Source organism: Molossus molossus, unplaced genomic scaffold (genome assembly GCF_014108415.1).
Source record: "Molossus molossus isolate mMolMol1 unplaced genomic scaffold, mMolMol1.p scaffold_m16_p_16, whole genome shotgun sequence".
NCBI classification, from domain to species: Eukaryota; Metazoa; Chordata; class Mammalia; order Chiroptera; family Molossidae; genus Molossus; species Molossus molossus.
Genome location: NW_023425351.1, coordinates 32,142,226 through 32,151,663, shown reverse-complemented (window position 1 = coordinate 32,151,663; position 9,438 = coordinate 32,142,226). Strand labels below are relative to the sequence as shown.

Sequence of the window (9,438 nt, the reverse complement as noted above, 5' to 3'; positions counted from 1 at the left end):
AAGTCAGCTGAGAGCCTTATATGCTTTCCTTTGTAGGTAACCTGTTGCTTATCTCTTGCTGCCTTTAAGATTCTCTCTTTGTCTTGAATTGTTGGCATTTTAATTGGTATGTGTCTTGGGGTACGCCTGTTTGGGTTCTTCTTACTTGAGGCTTTCTTTGCTTCTTGAACTTCAATGCCTTTTTCCTTCACTAAGTTAGGAAAATTTTCTGTCACTATTTCTTAAAATATATTCTCTAACCCTTGCCCATTTTCTTCCTCTTCTGGGACTCCTATGATGCGAAGGTTATTACATTTCCAGTTGTCCCACAATTCTCTTAAGTTATCTTCCTGTTTTTAATTGTTTTTTTTCTTTTGGTTTTTGATTTGTTGATTTTTTTCTACCCTGTCTTCTAATTCACTGATCCAGTCCTCAGCTTCCTCTACTCTTCTGGTTAGTTCTTCCAATGTGCTCTTAATTTCTGCTATGTCATTCTTCATTTCAACTTGGTTGATTTTCAGTGTTTCTATATCTTTACTCATGGTGCTGATGTCACTCATGCTGTTGAGCTTCCTCAAGATCTTGGCTCTGATCTCTACCTCTGATAATTTTCTTAGCTGCATTTCATTGATTGCATCTTCAACAGAGTTCTCTTGTTCTTTCATTTGGGATTTGTTTCTTTGTTTCACCATTTTGGCTATCTCAATGGGTTTTGGAGCCTATCAAATTTTCCCTCTGGGTGCTGGTGTTCTGCTGTTTGTGGCTCACTCTACTGTGATTAGATGGGTCTGTGTGGGCCCACATTAAACAACACTGTCAAGTCTTACTTTCATTTGGGTAGTTATGCAAGCCCAGGAACGTTTCAGTTATCCTCTAGCTTTTTTCTGGAAGCTAGTGGTCTCAATTACTCAGTGCCTTGGAATGTAGCCCTGGTGTTCCCCATAAGAGGATTTCTAGAGGGTGGGATAGATGCTGGTTGTTAATGAGCCTCAATTTGCATTTTTTTGCCTCACCTGGGAAAGGCTGAATCTTTGAGGGTGGGGCTGCTGCTTTTCCCCAAAGCTCTGGGAAGGAGCACACTGGCCACTGTCCTTTGTGGTCACAACTCAGCAACAATTCTGAGTGCCCTCCAAATCCAGGTTGTCCCCACAGAGTTTCAGCCCAGTCTGCCCTCCCTCTGCCACAGTCCCCAGGTGAGTGGCTGTGGCTATTTTAGAGCTCTGTCCTGGCTCTCTGCATTGTGGAGAGGGCTTGGTCTTTATTTCCCAAGGGCACTGCTCACAGCTGACTGCTGCTGTCCATGGGCTCCTAGCCCGCCACCCTCTCGCACCTCAGTAGATCCTACCAGTGTCCCTGGTTATATTGTCCTGCCCTGCTGCTTTTCTCTTGCTTTTTTTCTGAGGATTTGTCTTTATTTTAGTTGTAATTCCAGGTTGGCCCTGGGAGATCATCTGTGTAGCTTCTATTCACTCCACCTCTATTTTCACATCCTCTAGGCCTATCTTGTGCACAGCTGGGTTGCACAGGCCTCTCTGGTGTCCCTGCACCCTGCAGGTTCTGCAGGTAAGTAGATGACACTGTCTGTGCTTGGTTGTACAGGCCTCTCTGGTGCTTCAACACCCAGCAGGTCCCATGGGTACTGGATAGCACAGTCCTTGCTGGGTCGCACAGGCCTCTCTGGTGCCCCCGCACCCAGCAGCTCCTGCAGGCGGGCAGCTGGATTGCACCAGTCTCTCTGGAGCTCAGGCTGCCCACTGCTCTTGTGAGCTACTGGACCGTACAGGCCTCTGTGAAGCCTCAGGTCCCACCGCTGGTGGCTGGGGAGTGCTGCTTCTCCAAGAGATTCAACTCCTGCTCATCTTTTGCTGCAGATTTTGAGAATGGATCTCATCTGCTGGTCTGTGCTTCTGTTGCCTAGGGATGAATTTCTGCTCCCCAGCCTCTGTTGCTGGGGGTATATCTGGACTCTGATTGGGCTGCTACTATGGGGGATGGCGCTGGGCTCCGAGCTGTGGGAGACTTCTGCAATCGGTACCTGGGAGCTCCACTACTATGCACTGGTCTGTGTTGACACAGAGTGTCCACTGGTCCGATGGTTCCAGGTGTGCTGGTGGGCTCAGGTTGCTGGACCCTAGCTGTTCCCACTGGCTCCTCCTAGGGAAGACCCAGGATCTTCCAAAATGGTGGGACCTCCACGAGGTGCAGGGAGAAGGGCCCTGAAGGGCTTCTTACCGTGGTAACCTGCTGCTCCATAGCACAGGACAATATTATTGTATTATATGTCTATTTGACAGAGGACGAGACTGAGATTCAGAGAGGTGAAATAAGTACTAGTATGTGGCAGTTTGACTCTTCAGCCTAGTTCAGTTAATGTCAAATTCTCATTATTCAACACCATGACTACCTAGAAATAGATTTGTAATTAAGTAACTTCCATAACTGCAAATAATTATCTATCAGCTGCCTGTCAAATCTTAGATTTTGCATTTGTTGAACTCCTATGCTGGAGTGGGAGCGCAAAGATGACTGAAGACGATGTCTGTGCACAGTGCCAATGAAAAGACCAGGGAGAATATTGCTGACAAAGAGTCAATAAGAATAAAATGGGACTAACTCAGAAAAATAAAGCAATCATTTTCCACAATACTTGAAAAAATAATAAACCATCCTCAAGGATGTTGTTAGGTCTTTAGAACTAAAGTTCTCAATTGTGAACACTATTTTTAGAATGTAATTAGCATGTCATCGGGACATTTAGATTATGCCCAAGAGTTCACTGTAGACTATACAGAGCACAGACAAGAGAAATTTGGATTTTTTTTTTCTTTCAACAAAAAACATGGATCATCTGTTTGATTAAAGTTTTAAGCAAACAAAAATTTAGCAAATAAATAAAACACATCCTGAATCATTTATAACAATGCCTCACATAATTTATCATCTGCATTGTTTCCATCAGTATAATAACTTGGTATTCAAGTATATGATGAATTAATTAAGAATGTTTATCACAAACTCTTCCAAAAATATACATTAATCTCAATGTATTGATACATTTATTTTATATATTTTTTTCTTGAATGCTGAAATTTTAATAAAACTTTTACACACGGGAAAAAATAAATGTAATTTTGTCAAACAAAAAGGAAAAGAAAGAAATAGTGTAACATGCATTAATATTCTCCTTGCAGGGAGGAATTATATTATATATTACAAATATATTTACCCACAATCAGAAAGTCTTTTTGTCATTTACAAAACATTGCTTTCCTCTTTCCTTCATTTATTCATACAAAACCAGCATTTACTGAATATCTATTAGTGAACAATCATGAGTAAAATGAAAGAGAGGCAGAGTAGAAAAAGAAGAGAGGGTTTTGAGATCCTCAAAAATCCAATGTGCTAGAAGAGCAGAAAAGAGACACATAAATAAATAATAGATAATTAAAAGGATAATGGCCTACTAATATTATTTTCAAGTGTTTCTGTAACTGAATTTAGAAAGTACCTGGCTGAGCAGGAAAGTCACCCGGAAAATTACATTTGAACTAAGTCTCAATCAGTAAATATGAGTTAGCAAGCGGGGTCTGGGGACAGAGAAACCACAGGCAGGAAGACCACATATAAAGGCACCAGCAAGTTTCAGGGAAGGAGAAGGAAATTAGTGATATTATACATATTTACCTTGAGAAGTTGGAGTCAGAGGGTAAAGGTGGAAATGAACATCTAGATGAAGAGCCTCAGATAGGAATGCATACTCTCTTCAGCTGAAAATCAATGGGAGTTTTTTAACTAAAAAACTAGCAGGTCAACACTGTGTTTTAGGAAAATCACTCTAATGACAATGTGGATGAAGATTGTGGTGAAGACAACATCCCAAATTTCTGATTTGTTCCTATAAGAACTGAGATCCAAACTCACAGTGACAGGGTTTGAGATGGGCTATGAGACATATTTGAAAGGAGAATAGAGTTGTGGTGTGGATATGGCCTAAAGGCAGAAGAGGAGGACCTGAGATAATGGCAAGCTTTGAATTCAGAAGATTCTGTGGCCCCATTGCCAACATTAGGAAATATGAAAAGCCACAGCCACATGCTAAACTGGTGAAGAGTTTCATCTCAGCATGTTGAGTTTAGCATGACCTTGGACTATGAAGAGGGCTATATGAAGAAGACAGATAGGAATATGAGACTGGAGGAATATGTAGGTTTTGAGCTAGAGATATGCATTTCCAGGGCATCCTATGTGAGTGGAATTGATGGCCGTCTATGGATCAGCCAGAGGGAGTATCCAGAAAAATGATCACCAAGTCAAGGGGCACCTGGACTTTTAAGGCATGTGTGAAGAAGAGCCAGTGAGAAAACCACAAGGGACTTCAGAAAGAAGAGAGAAGTTCAAACAGATAATGACCAAGAGTGCCCCTGATGTAAAATAATAGAGGATAAAGACTGAAGAGCATCTAAATAATTTACATTCTAAAAAAAATGCAATAGATGGAAATTTAGGGGTAGAAAAAGTTACTTAAAAATGAATATATGCCACAGATATTAAAAAAGAGTAAGTATTTAGCATATATTGTTACTCTATTGAAATGTTCAAAAAAGTATTTTCTCTTAATTTATCCTTAAGCTAAGCAAAGTTTCATGAGTCATAAAAGATCCTGATCTTAGTAAAATCCCCTGTCATCATTAATGCATATGGATCACAAAGTGGCCCTGAAAGTATGGATAGGGCATAATCTTCTGGTACACAAAAAGTAGTTTCTCCAACATCTATGTTTCTTTTCCATTTATTGACTTTTCAGCATGGTTTCTGATGAGCAGAGTAAATAAGAACCATATTTTTATTTTCTTTGTGTTGACCCCCTGAACTCTTTTCTCCCTAGTCCTCACATGATATTTTTCAGTCATTTTCCAATCGAAGTGATATTGCTTATCTTAAAATCAATTTCAAAACTTTTTTTCCCAAGTCAGTAAGAATATGTCATTTCCTCCCTAATGGTACAAAATACATTAATAATAATCCCAACTTAAATTGTACAACTATTATAAATTATAAAACCTCTTCATTAGCCCTGGCCAGTTTGGCTCAGCGGGTAGAGCATCGGCCTGCGTTCCAGAGGGACCCGGGTTCAGTTCCCGCTAAGGGCATGTACTTCAGTTGCAGTTTGTCCCTGGCCCTGGTTGGGTCGTGCGGGTGGCAGCCACTCAATGTGTCCCTTTCACATCGATGTTTCTCTCTCTATATATATCTCTCTCTCTCTCCATCCTGCTCTATCTTAACAACAACAAGAAAAAAACCCTCTTCATTAGACATTTCATCTTATAACTTCAACAACTTAAAAAAAATATATAAGGCAGAGATATTTATCTTACAGGTAATAAATTTGACTTCAATATTTAAGTCTGAATTTAAGACTTAAGAAATTTAAGTCTAATTTTTAAGAAACTGAATATTTATTTGCTCAACCATACTGCCTCATAAGTATATTTAGCCCAGAAAATATAATTCCTCAGCAAATAACTTTTGAAATTTAATTATAAAATATTCTCATAGAGAAAATATATTGATATATTTTCTCTTTAATAGGCAGTGTACTAAATTATGCTTAATAAGATGTTACGTATATAAAAGTTCTTTACAAAAGAAGATGTATTTTATTGTGCATAACCCCAGGGCACAGGAGTTAAGAATTTGGACTCTGGCCCTGGCTGGTTTGGCTCAGCGGTTAGAGCATCAGCCTGTGGTCCAGAGAGACACGGGTTCAGTTCCCGCTAAGGGCACGTACCTTGGTTGCAGTTTGTCCCCGGCCCTGGTTGGTGGTGCAGGTGGCAGCCACTCGATGTGTCCCTTTCCCATCGATGTTTCTCTCTCTCTCTCTCTCTCTCTCTCTCTCTCTCTCTGGTGCTACACTGAGAAGGTTGAAATCCTTGCTGTGCTACTTCTTAACTTTATGACCCCTCGGTTTCCTCATGTATGAGATATGATAATGATAATAAGTTCTGTCCATGAGTTATTGCATCTAAAGCCGTTGTAGGCATTGGCTATTGCTGTTACTACCCTATAACATAGTCATGGCTTTCCCAAAGAACCAAAAAGAATGAACAAAACACGACCTTTTTGGCCTTGTGGCAATTGATGATTCTAACAGGACTGTAGACATCTACTACTGAAATGAAAGTTTCTATCATCATAAGCAACATATTCAGAAGGATTTGAAAGTACATGGCTGTGGATGACTTGGAGATATAAACCTAAATCCCCAATTTTTGTTTGCTTCTGTTTCTACAAACTAAATACTTTTAGAAAGGCAAATGTATACTTTTAGATGAACAGAAGGCATGAATAAACATTGTGCAGAATAAAAAGAAAAGAATATAAGAAGCTAATGAAATAATGCTGAACCTCGACTAAGTTTGGGGACCACAGAAACCAGGCTGGCCTTGGTGGAAGGGTCCCATGGGCCATTCCACTTGAGCGTTGCTTTTAATATGATTTTACTGCCCCAGTGCCAGTCACGATGTCTCTCATTTCAGTACTGCAAATCCTTGGGAAATCTCTGAACCAGTCTTCATTAGATATCCACCTTGGGCAATTAAGCTATGTCAGAGAGGAGAGTTGATGAAGGCATTTTCAGGAGGCTGATTCCCACCCCACCCTCCAAGCATGATGGGCAGTTTCATATGACTGGAGAGTGTTCAACAGACAACTCTCTATTAAAATTTACAATAATTTGTTACACAGAAATATTTGAGTCCAACTGCTTACTTTTGTAGAATAGACTAGTAGCATAAAATTACCTGGTCAAAGAATATTTTAATCCCCTTTGAAGTATCGCCAATTTGCTTTGCAGAAAACCAATTATAGGAACACCTCTCCCCCACCCCACACTCACAGCCCAATACTAACTGAGGTTGTCTCTTTCATCACACCCTGGCCAACAGTAAGTATTATAATTTAGGAAACAAAGCTATTTCAATTTGACAGGTTAAAAAAATGATAGCTGTTATTTTAGCTTTAACTTTATGAATGTTAGATACCCCACAATCTTCCAATAAATTCTTCTACCCCTCTCCCTCTGGCTTTGGCCTTAGGCAAGCGCAATTTGATTTCTTATATGCAAATAAAATTTGAAAAAGAAAGTTTAAAAAATGTAAATACGTCAATCTTGGTGTTATTTTAATTCATGAAACTTTGAAAACAATAAGTGTGCATCAATAAGAAAATGTCTAATGATGTCTTGTTAAATGCATACAAAGAAATTCTCTATTTTAAAATACATTTTCAAATAATATTTAAACGTCTGAAATATGCTCATGGTGCCATTCTACCTCAATAAAGACAGGACTTTACATGTCCTCTCTCCCTCTCTTCCTCCCTGCAAACCTTCCTGTGTGACCCTTCTATGTGCTCTGCATCTTCCAGAATCTGTGAGCAAACATCTTTCTTTTTCAAAGTTCCCTGATGTTTGCTGCAGAGGTGCTTCTTGCAATCACAGAAAGAACGGCTCCAGCTTTTTCACAACGGGTTTGCTGCCAGAACTCAGGTGTCATGAAAACCACCACTAAATCAAACCTAAAAGAATAAGAAAAAACACTCATATCTACATCGTCATCATTGGGCAGGTAGATTCTGGCAAGTCTACCACTGCTGGCCATCTGATCTACAAATGTGGTGGGATCAACAAAAGAACCATCAAAGAAATTGAGAAGGAGGCTGTTGAGATGGAAAAGGGCTCCTTCAAGCAGGCCTGGGTATTGGATAAACTGAAAGCTGAATGTGAACGTGGTATCACCATTGTTATCTCCCAGTGGAAATCCAAGACCAGCAAGTAGTATGTGACCATGATTAATGCCCCAGGACACAGAGGCTTCATCAAAACCATGATTATAGGCACATCACAGGCTGACTGTGCTGCTGGTATTGGTGAATTTGAAATAAGCATCTCTAAGTATGGGCAGACCTGTGAGTATGCCATTTGGGTTATGCACTGCTTGTGAAACAGAAGAAATGCAAGGAAATCATTCAAGTCAGCACCTACTTTAAGAAAATTGGCTGCAACACTGACACAGCAGCATGTGTGCCAAATTCTGGTTGGAATGGTGACAATATGCAGGAACCAAGTGCTAACATGCTTTGGTTCAAGGGATGGAAATTCACCCATAAAGATGCCAATGCCAGTGGAACCACTCTGGCTTGCATCCTACCACCAACACGTCCAATTGAAAAGCCCCTGCATCTGCCCCTCCAGGATGTCTACAAAACTGGTGACATTGGTACTGTCCCTGTGGGCAGAGCGGAGACTGGTGTTCTCAAACCCGGCATGGTGATAACCTTTGCTCCAGTCAATGTTACACCTGAAGTCAAGTCTGCTGAAATGCACCATGAAGCTGTGAGTGAAGCTCTTCCTGGGGACAATGTGGGCTTCAATGTCAAGAACGTGTCTGTCAAAGATGTTTGTCAGGGCAAGAGGGCTGGTGACAGCAAAAGTGACCCAGCAATGGAAACAGCTGGCTTCACAGCTTAGGTGGATATCCTGAACCATTCAGATCAAATCAGTGCTGGCTATGCACCTGTGCTGGATTGTCACACAGCTCACATCGCTCGTAAATTTACTGAGCTGAAGGAGAAGACCGACCATCATTCTGGTAAAAAGCTAGAAGATGGCCCTAAAGTTTTGAAATCTGGTGATTCTGCCATCGTCAATATGGTTCCTGGCAAGGCCATGTGTGTTGAGAGCTTCTCTGATTGTCCTTCTCTGGACCGCTGTTTCATGACATGAGACAGACAGTTGCTGTGGTTGTCGTCAGAGCAGTGGACAAGAAGGTAGTCGGGGCTGGCAAAGCCACCAAGTCAGCCCAGAAAGCTGAGAAGTCTAAAAGAATATTATCCCAATACCTGCCACCCCTGTCTTAATCAGTGGTGGAAGAACAATCTCAGAACTGTTTGTCTCAACTGATCCTTTAAGTTTAGTAGTAAAAGACTAGTTAATGATTACAATGCACTATAAACCCTTCAGAAGGAAAGTAGAGTGTTTTGTGGACCATTTGGTTTTTTTTGTGTGTGTGTGGCAGTTTTTAAGTTATTAGTTTTTAAAATCAGTAATTTTTAATGGAAACAACTTGACCAAAAATGTGTCACAGCATTTTGAGACCCATTAAAACAATGTTTAATGAAAAAATAAATGAAAAAAAAAAAAAAACTGTTCCAGTCACAACATTAACTCTGGATCCCACAAATCCTAGGGCCCAGGTGGTGCCCAGGCCATCCTAGATTAGAGCATCGCTGTTTACAGGCCAAGTAAGACCTACACAAAACATGTCTACGCATTGGAACAACAGAAATTCTGAAGGAAAAAAAACAACAACAACATAAATGCAGTAGCCTAAAATAGCCTTGGATGAAAATTTCTGTGAGATGAAGAACGTCCTGGGCCTTCAGACTGACCAGCTCACTAAC

General features: G+C 40.5%; 1 pseudogene; it reads left to right on the top strand.

Annotated features, from left to right (window-relative positions):
• Positions 1-4,116: 4,116 nt before the first annotated feature.
• LOC118631893 lies at positions 4,117-8,895 on the top strand (annotated as a pseudogene).
• The last annotated feature ends 543 nt before the right edge of the window (positions 8,896-9,438 follow it).